General features: G+C 46.2%; 1 long non-coding RNA gene across 4 annotated transcripts in view; it reads left to right on the forward strand.

Annotated features, from left to right (window-relative positions):
* Positions 1–17,135, forward strand: part of LOC112579923 — a 41,508-nt gene that overhangs the window by 14,030 nt on the left and 10,343 nt on the right. The window contains exon 3 of one of the 4 annotated variants that reach the window (XR_006545523.1): positions 710–977. The exons of the other annotated variants lie outside the window; for them this stretch is intronic. This is a non-coding gene — a long non-coding RNA (uncharacterized LOC112579923). Of the gene's footprint in view, positions 1–709; positions 978–17,135 lie in introns of those variants that run through there. 4 annotated transcript variants of the gene reach the window in all.

A 17,135-nucleotide genomic window follows, 5' to 3' on the forward strand; every position in this document is an offset into this window, starting at 1 on the left:
GGGCAGATCATATTAATAACAATAAATTATATCTGCACAGTGATTTATGGCTCTGATGCGCTTCCCATTATGTTGTAGTAAGTGCCTTAGGAAGGGCGGACTCCTCTGATGACGGTCACGGCCCTTTTAATGTCGTGGCTGCTGTTAGTGACAATGATGTGATCTGCGTTATTATTGATGTGATTTCTCCTAGTTTTCTAATGGGGGAAACTGAGGTTCAGGGAGAATGGATAGCTTGCCCAGGGAAAGAGTTGGCCCAGGATTTAAATCCAAGTTTTGTCCTCTTGGATCTTTTCTGGCTGCTTCTTGGAAATGAGATAGTCTGTTTTTCGTACTGTCATTTTATCTCCTCTGTGCCCCCCGGGGAGCCTCAATTTATTCTTTCTCATGGTAGACAATTGGGTCTTCTTCTCTGATTGTCCTCCAAGGGTGAAGAGGCCCAGAGATTCCTCCTGTTGAACCCCAAGGCCCTCCATCTGCCTAATCCACCGGCACTCCATCTCCACCCTTTATTCTCACTGGTGGGAATTCCCAGCAAAGAGGGCATTCTCTCCAGTGGCTGCCCATTGCAGGGTCGGGCACGGGTGACTCGGATATGGACTTGAACTTCCAAGTTCCCCCCACTTAGCTGGCCTCACGTCTCTCTTTGAACCCAGCAGTAGCTGGTTCACCGTCCTCTCTCTCTCTCACCTCCTGTCCTTCCCTTCAGGAAACCTATCGTCCCGATGAACGACCGCGTTGATTTGGCGACCAGGTTCACTTGGCGTTTGCAGAGTGAGCTATTTCAAGAATGTGCAGATTCAGTCCTGGAAATGGCCTAGGAGGAGACTGGCTGGGCTTCAGAGGAGCAGAACAAATGAGCTCCCCCTGCCCACCCCCCTGCTCCTTGCACCCCATCCTGCGATTTCCTTTGTCTCAATCCAAAATCCCCCTTTACATGATCCTGGAGGCTTCCTAATAAAATAGAACTGTAACTTTATCTAAGACGATTGCAGCACATGTAGAATGGATAAGGTGTAATTAATAACAGAAAATAATGTTTCTCCCCTCCTGACCTCTCACCCCCATATAAGTGTCTTAAGTTTTATGACAGCCGGGCCCAAAATGAGTGTGTGTATGGATGTGTGTGCATGCGCCCGTGTGTGTGTGAGTGTGTGGTGCATGTTCCAGTGTGCGCATCTGAGCTGAGCCTATGTGGGGCCAATACGTCTGTCTGCTGAGTATTCACCTAGCCCTGACTGGAATTGGTTTATGTTTCTGGGTAGACTGGCCTCTTGCTGAACCCAGGCACTGCCTGAAATTGATCTGATTTCTTGAAGTCAGGATTTGGTCTAGATCTTGAAATACCCTGTATCTATTTCTATGCAAAACTTGGGGCAATGCAGAAGCTGAAGAATGGAAAAAATAAAGGGGTGAATGTGCGTGTGTACACACACATACACAATCTTTTAGATGATCTAGTATGTTTCAGAACCCTGGTGGATTCTGAGGAGGGTGTATTGATACTTCTTTGGGCAGGAAACCAAGACCTACATTGGCTTTGATGCTGTAAACCATGGGACATACAAGGGTCTCCTTATGCAAAATGCTCTCTTAAGAAATTGCATCTCATGTGGGGCTTCGCAGGTGGCTCAGTGGTAAAGAATCTGCTTGCGAATGCAGGAGATGTGGGTTTGATCCCTGGGTCTGGAAGATCTCTTGGAGGAGGAAGTGACAATCCACTCCACTATTCTTGCCTGGGAAGTCCCATGGACAGATGAGCCTGGTGGGCTATAGTCCACGCGGTCAAAAAAGAGCTGGACACAACTGAGCGACTGAGCCCTGAGCATGCTCTTTGTCATGTAGCATCATCCACCCTGTTCATCTGAGAAAGAAGTGTGCTTGGCCCAGTGAGGAAGCTGGAGGCTGGAGGAAGCAGGGGAAGGGATGAAGGGACTCCCATCTCCAGATCACTGCAGACTGTTGTCTGCTCTGGAAATTGAAGGGTGCATGCACCCATCCCATTTGTCTTCATGGTGCTACAGGTATGTTCCCTTTGAGTAGTATTATCTTGCTTTAAAGGTCACTGTGCTGGCCCAAGCTCTTGGTTTCTCATGATTCATTACGTTTGATGCTCAACTGTTGGAGAAGTCTCCGCAGCGCCAACCTCCGGGTTAATGGAATCCACACCAGCCGCGAAGCCCGGTAACTTTGAATCCTCCTGGGATGAGGAAATCTGGGCAGGACGCAGTGAGCTGCCTCTTTTGATCAGTAGTGCCGATGTGAACCCGAGGTCACGCATGTTGGGGGCCCTGTGTGTGAGTCCTGTGAGACAGCGGCAACTGGGCCCTCTGTCTTCCTTCCCACCTCAGGCCTGGGGAATCTTGTTTTCCATGGTTGCTCTTCTCCGGGCTGACTTTTCTGGGACCCCTACGGCACCAAAGGGACTTGGGTGGGAGGGGAAGATCTGGAGCCTTAAATCATTTGAGAAGACCCCTCTGTCTACCCCTCTGGCCTTCCTTTCTTCCATTTCTGGCTCTTTCAGCCACAGATAAAACCAATCCCGGCTCCCCCAGGGGACGCCGGCTCACCAATGTTAGGTGACAGGCTGGATCTGAAGGGAGATCTCTTTCTCCCCAGGGGAGTCGTTGGGATGTTGAGTTCTTTTATGGGCATGCTTGAACTCCAGAGAGCCCCCAAACTGACAGCCACCTCTGCTCAGTTGATCATATATTTTCCCGACATTTTGTCATTCCATCAACCTTGCCCAAATGCTTTGGCCTGCCATATTTTTATGATCCTTCTTCCAAGAGGAGATCCGTGGAGAGTGGGTCAGCATGATTTATCTCTGAGGAGAAGGGATGGAGAGTTTCTTATCTCTGGTATCAGGAGGTGGGATTTCCCTCTTATCACCCTGTGTCTTTTGCTTTGGGGTTTTAAATGCAATACCAACGGGTTGGATTAAGCAATTCAGGGAGTTCTTGAGGCTTCCAGCTTTGGAAAGTTGACGATGACCAGGAATTGAGGACTCCACTGTCTCCTAATTTTACATCCTCCTAGTTATTTAAAATCACAGGACTCCAGTCCTGGAGTTTGTTGTTGGGACCAGAAGATCTTGATTGGATTAAAATATTTCCCAAGAGGAGGTTTGGAGGCTTTGGCAAAGATAATGAGAGGAGCAGCTTTTCAAAAACAAAACTTGAAAAATTAAGCAAGTAATATATATTCATTACTGGAAAAAAGTAGAAAAGACAGATAAGGAAAAAAAATTACCTGTAATCCCACCCCATGGGGCTTAGTATTCATATATTACCATATATCTTTCCAGTCTCCTGGATATGGTATATGAATTCTAAATGAAAATAAAGAGATTGCATATGTTGCTAATGACAGCTTTTATTCACAAAAATTATATATACCTATTGTAAAATATTCAAGTAATATGGAAAAGAACAAAACCACCACCAACAAAATCTTACATTGTAACCACTATCTACCTTCAGGTGAATATCTTTCTAGATACTTTTTCCCATATTGTTTGATAACTGCTTTAAAAATTCTTAATATAGGGAATTCCCTGGTGGTCCAGTGGTTAGGATTATTCACTTCGACTGCTGGGGACTCTGGTTTGATCCCTGGTTTGGGAACTAAGATCCCACCAGTTTCCCAGTACAGCCAAAAAAAAAAAAAAGTGGTACAATTACAAAAAAAATCTTAACATAGAATTCACTTCTCCCTGCCAATGAATTTGTCTCTACACCATTATTTCTTAGGGGTAGAATTGTGTTCCTTTATAAAGATGCACCAAGGTTTAGCTAATATATAAAGAAGGCTGAGTGCTGAAGAATTGATGCTTTTGAATTGTGGTGCTGGAGAAGAAACTCATGAGAGTCCCTTGGACTGCAAGGAAATTAAAGCAGTCAATGGGAAGGAAATCAACCCTGAATATTCTTTGGAAGGACTGATGCTGAAGCTGAAGCTCCAATACTTTGGCCACCTGATGCAAAGAGCTGACTCAATGGAAAAGACCCTGATGCTGGGAAAGATTGGAGACAGGAGGAGAAGGGGGTGACAGAGGATGAGATGGTTGGATGGCATCACTGATTCAGTGGACATGAGTTTGAGCAAACTCAGGGAAATAGTGAAGGACAGGGAAGCCTGGTGTGCTGCAGTTCATGGGGTCGAAAATAGTTGGACTTGACTTAGTGACTGAACAATGACAATCCCTGCCACTGAGCAGTTAGATTATTTCTAGTTGTTCACAAAGACCTCTTCTCAAAGATTAGTTGATGTGTTGTAAACACTTTATCAGGTGGAATATTTGTCCCACTCACAGCCCATTAAACAAAGGTGTACCACACCCAAAGCCTTGTACAGCAAGAAAGAAATTTGAATCCCCAAGATGACCTTTGGTTGCAGAAAGCCTGACTAACAGTCCTTTAAACAAGGAGAGGGTATTTGTTGTTGTTGGTTTCCTCATATGTGAATAGTTCAGAGGTGGCCTGCCTTATGAGATCATCAGGATCTGGTTTTGCCTTTTATCAGTCCACCATCTTTAGCATTTAGCCTTTTTGCTTGAGCCTGTCTTCTTCATGTTCAAACATGGCTGCCTCAGCTCCAGGCATCACATCTGCATCCAGACAGGAAGGAGACAGGGATGGCGTCAGAAAGCTTTCTTCTTGAGCCTTTCTCCTTGATGAGAAATCGAAACTCCCCACAAATCCTCCTGGCAGACCTCTGTTTACAATTTCTAGCCCAAACTGTGCCCCATGGACTACCAAGCAGCCAGAAAGGCGAATCTTTTCTTTTTTAAACTGAGCATGCACGTGTAAAAGGCAGGAAGGGAGGAGCCTGTTGGGAATAGCCTTGTTTGGGGATATTGCCTCCACTTAACCACCCCCAACCCATTTACTCTGACTTCCTGCATCTCACCTGCTTCTTACCACCTCCAGTCCCTGCTCCCAACTCGTCTCATTTTTGTCTGGCCTCTTGGTTGGGAGACACATTTAGACTCCCCCATACTGAACTGGGGTTTCCCAGGTGGCTCAGTGGTAAAGAATCTGCCTGCAATGCAGGAGCTGCAAGAGACCCGGGTTCGATCCCTGGATTGGGAAGATCCCCTGGATAGGAAGAAATGGCAACCCACTCTAGTATTCTTGCCTGGGAAATCCCATTGACAGAAGAGCCTGGCGGGCTAGTCCTTGGTGTCACAAAAGAGTCGGACATGACTTAGCGAGTGAAACAGCGCTGGCTGGACTTGGCTTTTCACTCAACTTTGCCTGTGTTAGCAAGATGCTCTCTAGTCTGTTAAGTGCTGGGTTGTTGGAAGGACTTGCTTGTGTGAAGATGGATTCAGTGCTCTGCAGTTCTGGGGCCAGGGATTCCTTCTCTGAATTCCCAGCCTCTAGCCGAGGCACTTGGCGTAATTCGTGGTTGTGAAATCCAAAAAGGGGGAGGACAGTGGGGTGTCTTTGTAAATCATAGTGATTCCACAGACGTGATAGAATCAGAGCTGATAAAGAATGGCCTGAGTGAGATTTTTCCAGGGGGCATCTCTTCAGTGGCCTGTGATTGATTCTTGATTTGGGATACTTTTCCCAAGAGGAGATGTTCTATGGCATTGAGATCCTGCATCTCTGGACTTCCCTGGTGGTCCAGGGATTAAGTATTCACCTGTCTGTGCAAGTGACATGGATTTGATCTCTGCTTTTGGAAGATTCCACATGCTGCAGGGCTGCTAGTCTTGTGTGTTGTGACTAGTAAAGCCCGAGTGCTGCAACAAGAGAAACCACTGCTATGAGAAGCCCGGGCAGCATAACTAGAGAGTAGCCCTCTCATGCCTCAACTAGAGAAAACCTGCTTGTAGCATTGAAGACCCACAGCAGCCCAAAATAAACAAATGAATAAAATAAATAAACAATAACAAAAAAGATCCTGCATCTTTGAGAATTCTGCTTCATGGAATACCATTGAGGTGGAACACACTCCATTTTCTCTTGGGAGGATTTTATTTTATTTTATTTTACTCTGCAACCCCAAAGATGCTTAGGTGAAATATAACGTTGTTTGGAGAGTCTGTGATCAGGTTTTCTGTGACTCTGCAGCTCAGCCAGATCTGGATCCATGAGGATTGCTTCATGATTTTGTTTACCAAAGTGAAGCCATGGTCTAGACAGGATGGAAATAGCTAGAGGAACCTATCCTCCCAGGTTTATTTGTCAAATAAAACTGGGGGCAAGGGTGGGAGTTGGGGGAAGAAATGAGGTCATAAAGACAAAAGTATATAAAGGAAAAGAATTAGCATCCTTTGTGAGGGTATTGTGTGCCATGACCTGAGGGAGGGCATCTGCCATCTACTAGCTGGCAATGGCACCCCACTCTAGTGCTCTTGCCTGGAAGATCCCATGGACGGAGGAGCCTGGTGGGCTGCAGTCCATAGGGTTGCGGGGAGTTGGACACGACTGAGTGACTTCACTCTCACTTTTCACTTTCATGCACTGGAGAAGGAAATGGCAACCCACTCCAGTGTTCTTGCCTGGAGAATCCCGGGGACGGGGGAGCCTGGTGGGCTGCCGTCTCTGGGGTCGCACAGAGTCGGACATGACTGAAGCGACTTAGCAGCAGCAGCAGCAGCTAATTTAATCCTTGCAATGGTCACTTGATATAGTGTTCTGATATGAGTGCATTGTGCTATGCTTAGTTGCTCAGTCGTGTCTGACTCTTCAAAACCCCATGAACTGTAGCCCGCCAGGCTCCTCTGTCCATGGGATTTTCAGGCCAGAATACTGGAGTGGGCTGTCATGTTTTTCTCCAGGAGATCTTCCCAACCCGGGGATTGAACCCGAGTCTCCGGGGTCTCCTGCACTGGAGGTGGATTCTTTACCAGGAGATCTTCCTGACCCAAGGATTGAACCTGAGTCTCCGGGGTCTCCTACATTGGTAGGTGGATTCTTTACCAGAAGATCTTCCCGACCCAAGGATTGAACAATGAGGTTCTGGGATCTGCTGCATTGGCAGATGGTTTCTTTACCACTGCACCACCTGGGAAGCCCAAAAGTGCCGGAGGTAGATATAATTAAATACAATTTTACAGACAGAAAAGTGAGGCCAGAAGAGGTGGATGATCCGTCCAAGATAGCACACAAAAATATGATGCAGGTCCAGGATGGAGCCGACGGTTATGGAATTGAGAAAATGCAGAGGACTGCATATGAAATTATGAATTTATTGGTGTAACAGGAAGAAATAAGATCATTTCTGGTTTGTCATTGTCACTGTTCAGCCCCTAAGTTGTGTCCGACTCTTTGTGACCTCGTGGACTGCAGCATGCCAAGGTTTCCTGCCCTTCACCATCTCCAGGAGGTTGCTCAAACTCATGTCCATTGTGTCAATGATGCCATCCAATCAGCTCGCCCTCTGTCTCCTCCTTCTTCTCTTGCCCTCAATCTTTCCCAGCATCAGGGTCTTTTCCATTGATGCTCTTGGCATCAGGTGGCAGAAGCATTGAAGCTTTAGCTTCAGCATCAGTCCTTCCATTTCTGGTTAAGAGATCATTAACAGCTGAGGTTCAGTGCGACCTAAGCTGCTTACTGAGGGAGAAACTGACTCCTTGCTGGGAGGCTGGAGGCTGTTGCACTGAACACAGCAGCTGGTGCCTTGTGTGTTTGCGTGTGTGTGTGCTCAGTTGTGTCCAGCTCTTTGCAACCCCATGGACCGTAGCCTGCCAGGCTTCTCCGTCCATGGAACTTTCCAGGCAAGAACACTGGAGCGGGTTGCCATTTCCTACTCCAGGGGATCTTTTTGACCCAGGGATTAAACCTGTGTCTCTTGTGTCTCCTGCATTGGCAGGTGGATTCTTTACCACTGCAGCACCTGGGAAGCCTCCCCTGCCTCCACCCGCCAATGTACCTTGGGGGCCCACGTTGCCCCTGGTTGAGAATCTTTGCTAGACTCCACTCGACTTTAAGTCCTGGCTCTGTCGCTTCAGAATCATGTCCTTCTGGGGGCTTCCTTGATGATCCAGTGGTTGAGACTTTGGCTTCTAATGCATGGGGTGCAGGTTTGATTTCTGGTCTGGGAGCTAAGATCACACATGCCTCGGAGTCAAAATAACCAAACCATAAACAGAAGCAGTACTGTAACAAATTCAGTAAAAACTTTAAAAATGGCACACGTGCGCATACACACACACACACACACACTGAATCTTTTGGAGCCTCAGTTTCCTGACTTGTAAGTTGGGAGGAATAATAGGACCTACTTCGGAGGGTTATTTTGAAGGTTCTTCAAGTGAATATTTACAAATTGGAAGAAAACATGCCTGGCACTTAATAAATGATGAATGAGCTGTTACCCTTTCTCTTGCTACTTGAAGATGAGAAACATCTTTTATTATCTTCCCCCCACCCCGTCCCTCCCTTTTATTATCTTTTATACTCAGTGCTGGGTATTTGGAGAGTGTTCGCTGAATGAATGTATAATCTTGAATTACTGTCTTCTCCTTGCAGACAGTAGACATCTTAGCCTACACCTAAGTCTGCCAGAAGTCCCACGTCCCAGCCTCGTCACACACCCATGGATCCTGGGAAATTCAGAGCTTAAAGGAATCCTCCAATGGGTTAACATGTGGAAAATTCCACAGATGCACTTTCTGATGCAGATCACTCCTCTCTACTCCGCCCACCACCCCCGCCCAACCCACCCCCCACAACCAACTGCAGCTCCACAGACAAGCCAGAGAAAAGAGAAGGGAAATGTGAAAACAGTTCTGAATTCAGCTGGTGTGTGTGGAAGTGCAATATTCCAAACACAATTAAAACCCAATCAGGGTCCGGAAAAGTGCTTAAATGTCCCTGTCAAACAACAGACCACATGTGGCGTAAGCATCTCCCTGGGGACCCCTCCTTCAAGGGCTGTCGTGATGGCAGTGAGGACCCCCACCCCAGCAGGACCCTCGTTATCCCGCCCAAGCCTGAACCTCGGAGACCAGGTGTCCCTGGCCTAGGATGGAGCCCTGGGCCATTTCTGTTTTGTTTGTTGTTGAGTCCCCAGTCAGGGATCGAACTGGTGTCCCTTGCAGTGAAAGTGCCAACTATTGGACCACCAGGGAAGCCTGTGTTTACGTTTTTAACTGTAGGTAGGGACCTCCCTGGTGGTCCAGTGGTGAAGACTTTGCCTTCCAAAGCAAAGGGCACAGGTTGGATCCCTGGTCAGAGAGCTAGGATCCCACATGCCTCAGGGCCAAAAAACCAAAAGATAAAACAGAAGCAGTGTTTTTTTTTTTTTTTTTTTTCAGCTTTCTTCTTTTTTTATTTAAAAAATGTTTTAATTAATTACTTTTTTAATTGAAGGATAATTACATTGCAGAACTTTGTTGTTTTCTGAGAAGCAATAGTGTAACAAATTCAAGACTTTAAAAATGGTCCAAATTTAAAAAACAAATCTTAAAAAACAGCAAAAACACAGTAGGCAAACATACACACACACACACACATGTGGTTTTCAGAGAGGAGAGGTTGGCTGAGTTTCCACGAGCATTCACTTATTTTCAGGAAAGAGTAGAAGTGGTTCACTTTTTCAGTCAACAAACACTTCCTTTGGGGGCTGCTTCTGTGAGTCCAGCACTGGGCTACATCAGGGATTCTCAACTGGGGGCAATGTCCCCACGGGCCATGGGACAATATCTAGACACACCATGAGGTGGGGTGCCTCTAGTTTGTAGAGGCCAAAACCATCTTGAAATTCTTATGACAGTTTCTGCAGCAAGGAATTATCCAGTTTAAAACAACAGCAGGGCTGGGGCTGAGAAACCCAGCTGAGGCTCCTGGGATAGGCAGACGAGGTCCCTGTCTTGACTAGGTTTCCTTGAATGCAGTCATCTTTTTTTTTTTTTAAGTTTTTTTGGCTATAATTGATTTATAATGTGTTAGTTTCAGGTGTACAGCAAAGTGGATGCGTTATACATATATCCACTCTTTTTTAGATTCTTTTTTCATATAGGCCATCACAGAGTATTTAGCAGAGGTCCCTGGGCTACACAGTAGGTCCTTCTTAGTTACTATTTTATTTAGAGTAGTGTGTGTATGTCAATCCCAATTTTCCAGTTTATCGCCCTTCCCCCAGCTTACTCCCCAACTATTTCTTTAAGCAGTTGGACTTGGAGAGGGGTCTCTTTAAAAACAACTTCAGTCTTTTTTTCTCTAAGCGTGGACCTGTTGTTGAGTTGTGTGTGTGTGTGTGTTCAGAGCCGCGGTGGGTATATGTTTGCACTTGTGCAGCTGTCTGTTTATGTTTGTGTGCCGCCACGGGACTCTGTTCGTCAGAACGCTTCTGTCATTTCCTTCCCCAGCTTGCCAAAGAAGCATGGATGACTTGTGAAGACCTTCTAAGGTTGAATTCGTCACCAGGCAATGTTAAGGCATCGTGGGGGCTTCTTAGGTGGCTCAGTGGTATAAAGAATCCGCCTGCAATGCAGGAGACACAAAAGACACGGGTTTGATCCGTGGGTGGGGAAGATCCCCTGGAGGAGGAAATGGCAACCCACTCTAGTATTCTTGCCTGGAGAATCCTCATGGACAGAGGAGCCTGGCGGGCTATAGTTTATGGTGTCGCAAAGGGTGGAACGTGACTTAGCTGACTGAGCACACACACATGGGGGCTGAGTTCCTGTCTCTGCCCCCAGTCCCTCACTACTCTCCCTGCCCCCACCTTAGCCATAGAACTAGAGGTCTGCCTCTGAGTCGAGGCTTTGAACTTGGAGTTTAGTTTAGGCTAACTCCGCTGTGCCTGCGTGAACATCCAGGAAGCTTTAAAACTGGTATTTCCGAGGAATCAAAGAACAGTCCTGAATGTGATTGATTTAGACTGGAGGTTTTAACCTCATCCCCGTTGGCCTTCTGGGCCAGATGATCCTCTGATGTGGGGGACTGTCCTGTGTATTGTAGGGTGCTCAGCAGCATCCCTTACTCAGGTCTGCTAGCTGCACCCCAGTGCTGACAACCAAGAATGTCCACAGCCCCAAATCCCCTGGAGGCATAACACTGCCTGGTTGAAACTCATTGATCTACAGATACACAGAGAAGCAGGGACGCACCTCACTTCTTTTTCAACCAAAGAAGCCAGGTTCAAGTGTGAGACTGGGATTCCACTTCAACAGGGTGCAAAAACCAGGCAGCACTAAACAGGGTAGTGGTTGCCCTTTGAGGAGTGGGAAACAGAGACTGGAAAAGAACACCACGGAGACTTCTGGGGATTTTTTTTTTAATCTAGATGCTGGGTACACTTATGACATATGTGCTTTTCTCTATGTATTTTCACACCTGAATCAAAAAGTGTATGTGTTGATGGGGAAACATATTAAGTGAACACATTTGGAGAATCAGAGAAGACTGTCTTAGGGGAAAAAAAAAAAAATTCAAATGGGACAGGTTTCATCTCCTTCCCAAACCCTGCAGTGGACGGTTTATGAGCACCTTTATTTAAAGGATTCTTACGGAATCCCTCCATCTGTTTCTAAAGCTGCAGAAACAACAACTCTGCAAGGCAATGATCAGATTGAGGACAACACAGTTCTCAGCTTCTGTACAAACACACACACACACACACACACACACACCCGCCCCAAACAGAGATGTCACCGGGCCTGTGTTGAATTTCCTGCCTTTGTGTTCTCCGGGGTAGCCCTGCGGAGGGGAACACGCTGCAGACTGATATGTGAAATGAACCAATAGGCCCAGTTGAGACTTCTAAAAACAAATAGCCCTTTTAATCTTCTGGAGGGGGAAAAAAAAAATCATTTACATGGGCAATGATCAAGCTCCCTTCTTTGCACCCATTTCAAGGCTTGGTCTCGAACCTCTTTCCTAAATCCTTGTCACCCATGCCAGCCCTGTCTCCATCCAGAGGACTCCAGATTACGATCCTTCTGCCATTTCCAGGTCTTCTTTTTTTTTTACTACTTTAAAATAATTTAAACATTTATTTATTTTAATTTTGGCTGTGCTGGGTCTTTGTTACTATGCGAGCATTTCTCTGGTTGCAGTGCAAGGGCTCCTCATTGCGGTGACCCCTCTCGTTGCGGAGCACGGTCTCTAGGGCGTGTGGGCTTCACTAGCTGTGCCACGTGGACTGAGTAGTTTCAACTCCTGGGCTCTATGGAGCACAGACTCAATAGTTATGCATTTAGTTGCGGGCTCTTCTTAAACCAGGGATTGAACCTGTGTCTCCCGCATTGGCTGGCGGATTCCTTACCACCGAGTCACCAGGGAAGGCTCCGTTTCCAGGTCTTAGGGAACAGCCACACAGCCACGGGGATGCCACAAACAGAGGCGGTAGGTGTTCTCTAGGTCCTTGAACCTTCCACTTTCAGGGAACCCCAAGGAAGTTTCTGGAAACAAGCAGGCCTCAAGATGTGTCTGAGAGACCCCACCCCCCGCAAGTCCTCCTCCTCCTGGAGGCCTCGTTGGGCACTAGAATTTTGGAAGAGGCGTGTGGACACTGGCTGCGGCCTCCCCAGCTGGCCAGCGTTTATAAAGCGGAACACATCTGCTGTTGACTGTTAGCATGGAGGAGGGGAGGGTGTCGGGGGAGAGCAGGAACCCCAGACACTGGGACTGAGCCCACATAGCGCCAAGAGAAAATTGCTTCTACACTGGAGCAAAGGAGAAGCGCTTCATCAAAATGCCCCCTTGGCCACCCTCACCCCTCCCGCCTCCCTCCCCCGCTTCCCTCTCTCTTTCTTTTTAAAAGTCTCCAGGTTCTAGCCAGCCTGGAGATTTATGATGTGTTTTGCTTTTCGAACACCCTAAGATCGTATTTGGGTGATAAAGAGCTGAGAGGTCTGCAGATAGCCTATTGGTTGGAAAAAGAGAATATGATGTATGGTGAATGCAGGCTATTTCGCGGTTCTAAACCCCCTCCCCCTTGCCTGGGGCGACACATAGAAGCCACTGAAAGACACTGGGTGGCAAGCTCAGAGACAGCCCCCCCCACAATGCCCCATCGCATGCACAGAGAGGCATCACATGCTTACCACACATGCCTGAGACCCACAGGCGTGCGGAAGCATGTTCATACGCAACACATAAAACCATGTAAAACCGGAGACAGGAGCAGACCCATGTCTCTCAGAACGGGATGGGAGTATGCACCCAAGGTTCCACCACGCACGAACCTCCCTGAGGCCCCACCGAGAAGCTTAAATGAATGAGTTTTCCTTGCCATACGAGTGTCTTCCAAAATGCAGCCCTAGGGCCCACAAAACGTACTCCATCCTGCTTTCTTCATCAGATGTCCAGACCCCTCATAAAGCAGAAATCCTCAGAAACAGCATCTTACCGGGTTCGAAGCCCGGCCCTAGTCCAAGACTGGATGCCCCCATTTCTGCCTTCACAGCTGCTTCAGTCAACTTTGCAAGGGGAACCGGGTGTCACAAGAGTGTTCCTGGAGACCCCAGGAGACAGGCGAGGCCAAGACAGACTATCAGGGACCCATGATGGATAAGCCCGGTGACAGCCAAGACAGAGAATTACATGGGGTTTCTTGGAGAGACAAAATAAAAACCAGCCCCCAGTCTTCCAGCCTTTTCTCCAAGATCTAATTACAGATGTCTTGACATTCCTTCTGCATAGAGTTTCCTTAAAAGATTTGCCAAGAAGAAACATTTGGAAACCGTGTTTTAGGTATAATCCAGTCTGGGAGTCACTTTTGCTTGCTTTGTCGTTAGATGACAGAGAGCTTAATTACAAGGAACGGGCTTGTACACTGCATTCGGAAAACTAGATTATTGACCCACATAATACACCCCATGCTGACAATGGCCTTTTGGCAAAATGCACGTCTCTGATCTCACATTAATTACTACACAAATATACATATTGTGGGTACCGAGCTTATGCGACAGAGTCCTCTTGACACATGTTCACAATAAAAACACATTTTTTTTTTTTGCTTTGCTTCCCCTGACCCTAAGGGAAAAAAGATGAACATTTTTCAAGATGCTGTTTTAATGGCATGAAAACTGTCTGCTGAGTGTTCACTCTGCTTTTGTTCTTTTTGTTTTCTCCTTTTATGAAAAAGCCTTTTAAACCAAGCATTCCTGACTTGTAATTCCTTTCTTTGCTTTCACTTTTATGCCGAGGGAGAGACAGATTAGATTAGATTAAAGACCCGGAGACACCTCATGAAATACATTCCATCTCGGGGCAATTTGGTTGATAGTCAATTTGTACGTGTGTACGTGCGTGTGTGCATGTGTGCGTGTATGTGTGTGTGTTTCTTCTTGTGGCTGATGGTCTTTTTACAGACACAGGGTTCCGGTTTCTAGGAATGTATTTGTTCCCTTAACTTTTTCCCCTTCAAAAGTCTGCAGCCTTTGATTGTGGCCTGACTTTTTTAGGGGTCTGTGGCATTTGGGGGGAAGGTAGTAAATCTTATTAACTCTTTCCTTTAACTTCTCACAATTTCTCAAAACTTCTTCCCAAAGCATTGGCAGTTTCTTCTCAAACTGCAGATGAAAGAGTTTGTTTCAAAAAGCCTTTCCCCACCACTCCATTGGGCCCCCAGGTTTCTGTGCTGATGTCACAGTGGTAACCGAGGCAACACACTGTGACATCACAGTCAAAAGGCTACTGACCTTGGCCTGGAATTCAAAGGAAAAGCTGCCCATAAACTTCTAAAGCAGGCAGGAGATAAATATCCTTAGTCATAAAAGAACAAACGAAGTTTGGGGTGGGGGGTGGGGTCTGGAAAAAAGAGCAAATTTTTTTTTTTTTTTTTTTTAAGAAATACAGTAAAATACTCTGCCAAGTTTTCCAGGAAGTGCCAGTGGCCATTTTGATGATGTGAACTAGACTTTAAAACCGAAAGAGGAAAAATGAATGTGCTGAAGAAGGGTCATTTGCAATATTAGAAAAAATCAGGTGAAGCCTACCTCTAAACCATAATTTGTAAAATGAAGCAGAGCAAAGCAACATCCGTTTCTGAATGCCAGGAGAAATTAGCTGCCAGGATAAGGGGAGAAAGTCAGGGAGGGGATTTATCAAAAAAGGGAAAGTGCTCAAAGCCATGGGGTCTCCTGGACTGGATTCTGGGACAGAAAAAAAAAAAAAATGGGTGAAATCTGAATAAATTCTGGAGTTCAGTTCATTATAATGTCCCTATATCAGTTTCTTCATTTTGGGGACCCATGGTAAGACGAGGTAGTAACATTAGGGGAAGCTTGGTGAAGAGTAAATGGGGATTCTTGTATCATCTGTTTTTGTTGTTGTTAATTTTATGTATTTATTTAAGTTAATTTCTATTGGAGTATAGTTGCTTACTGTGTCATCTTTGCAATGTGTCTGCCAATCTGAAATCATCACAAAGCAAAAAGTTTCTTTTTGAAAAAGGAGTAAGTGGGGTATTGTGTTTTAGCGTGTGTCTTGGGAAGTCTTCCAGTTTTCTCCATTTGCAGTCCACGTACGCAGGTACTGGATTTCCATGATGGTGAGGAGCACGTGACTTGCAGGGAGCTGGCTAGACTCACAGGAAAGAGAGAAAGGCTGGAGTTGCCTCTGAACAACTTTACAAAAGGAAAGATAGTCCCCCGGGGCCATTCTAAGTTATTCTTGTCTTCAAAGCCTTCTGTGAGTCACCTGGTCTAATTTCACAGATAGACTTCTTTCTCCAGACATCCTGAGGGTAGGCTGACCACACAGAATGAGGAGCTGATCTTCAGAGGCCAGGAGGCGTAGGAGAACAGCATGGAACTGGGAGAGGAAGATCCTGTCCCTGCTTTCACACGAACTTGCATGTGTTTTGGGAAAACAGTTCCCCCTCCAGCCTCATCCTCCTTGCCTGCTAAAGGGGGATATAGGACAATAGATCATATATATTTATGCTACATATCGGTGCTGGCTTGGATTGATTGGTAGAGACTGGCTAGGGCCTGGATCTGAGCCTGGGTTCAGTGAGTGTTGTGATCCATTAGTAATGTCTGTTACAGATGTGGGAGAGGACAGTTGAGACATGTTTGCTATTCCAGGTCCTTGCACATTTGGGCCCTAGGCTTTTTGGGGCCTGCTAGTCCAGACTCTGGACATGCCTCCTCTGGCATCTGTGTGAGCAATAGAACAGAGTTCCTGGAGTCAGCCAGTAGTGGCTTCTAATCCTGGCTTTCTTTCCTGCACTGAAGGTCATATGGCCTATGACATTTAACAAATATGAACCACAAGTGTGCCAACCCCTGTGCATATCCCCTGCCATCTGGAGGCAATAGACAAGTTGACAGGCAATAAAAATGCACCGTGCTTAAGTGCTCTGATGACAGAAAAAGTGTTCTCAGGGTACTGAGTAGGAAAACCTGATTCACATCTGAGGGGCAGGCCAAGAAGACTTCCTGGAGGAAGCAACACCTAAGCTGAATTCTGAAAGATAAGATGGTATTATTCTGGGGAAGGGAGCAGGGAGAGATGAGGATGGAATTTGGCTGGGCTCAGATTATGTAGGGAATTTCTTATTCATTCTCAGGGTAAATGGGGAGCCACTGAGAATTTTAGGTAAGGGAATTTCATTAGCAAAAAGAAATAAACAAAAAAACAAACCCAAGTCTTTCTGTTTACAGAGATAGAGTGGGGGCAAGACTAGAGGCCATTTTTAGAATGAGGAGTGGTTTGGGAGCCTGGGGGTGACACAACAGGTGATCTTGGTTACCTTGACCAGTGACATGGTTTCCTGATTGTGTGTGTCAGCTGTGCAGGGTCCAGATGAAAGAGCTTTGTTCCCCATGATAACCTTGAGAGATGACTCAGCAGAGAAGAGGGCAGGAAGCGGAGAGGGTGCAACAGTCAGTTCATCTACAGATGACAGTCTGTCCTTGGCTCATGGGAAAACAAGGCAGAAAAGCAACAACAACATAATAATACCTGTACCAGCCAATACTACTTCCTGCTTCCTCCACCGTGGACCAAGCCACCTTTATCTCTCTCATTTGGATGACTTAGTGGCCTAAGTCCTCCCTGGTTCCTGCCCTGGACATATTCTCTGTTTTGCTCTTAGTTTTCAAAATTTCACTTTATTGAGGTATAATTTATACAAAATAAATGCATCCATTTCAAGTGTATGGTTCAATGAATTTTGGTAAATATATGCATCTATGTAACCACTAGTCCAGTCAAGGT

Source organism: Bubalus bubalis, chromosome 17 (assembly GCF_019923935.1).
Source record: "Bubalus bubalis isolate 160015118507 breed Murrah chromosome 17, NDDB_SH_1, whole genome shotgun sequence".
NCBI classification, from domain to species: Eukaryota; Metazoa; Chordata; class Mammalia; order Artiodactyla; family Bovidae; genus Bubalus; species Bubalus bubalis.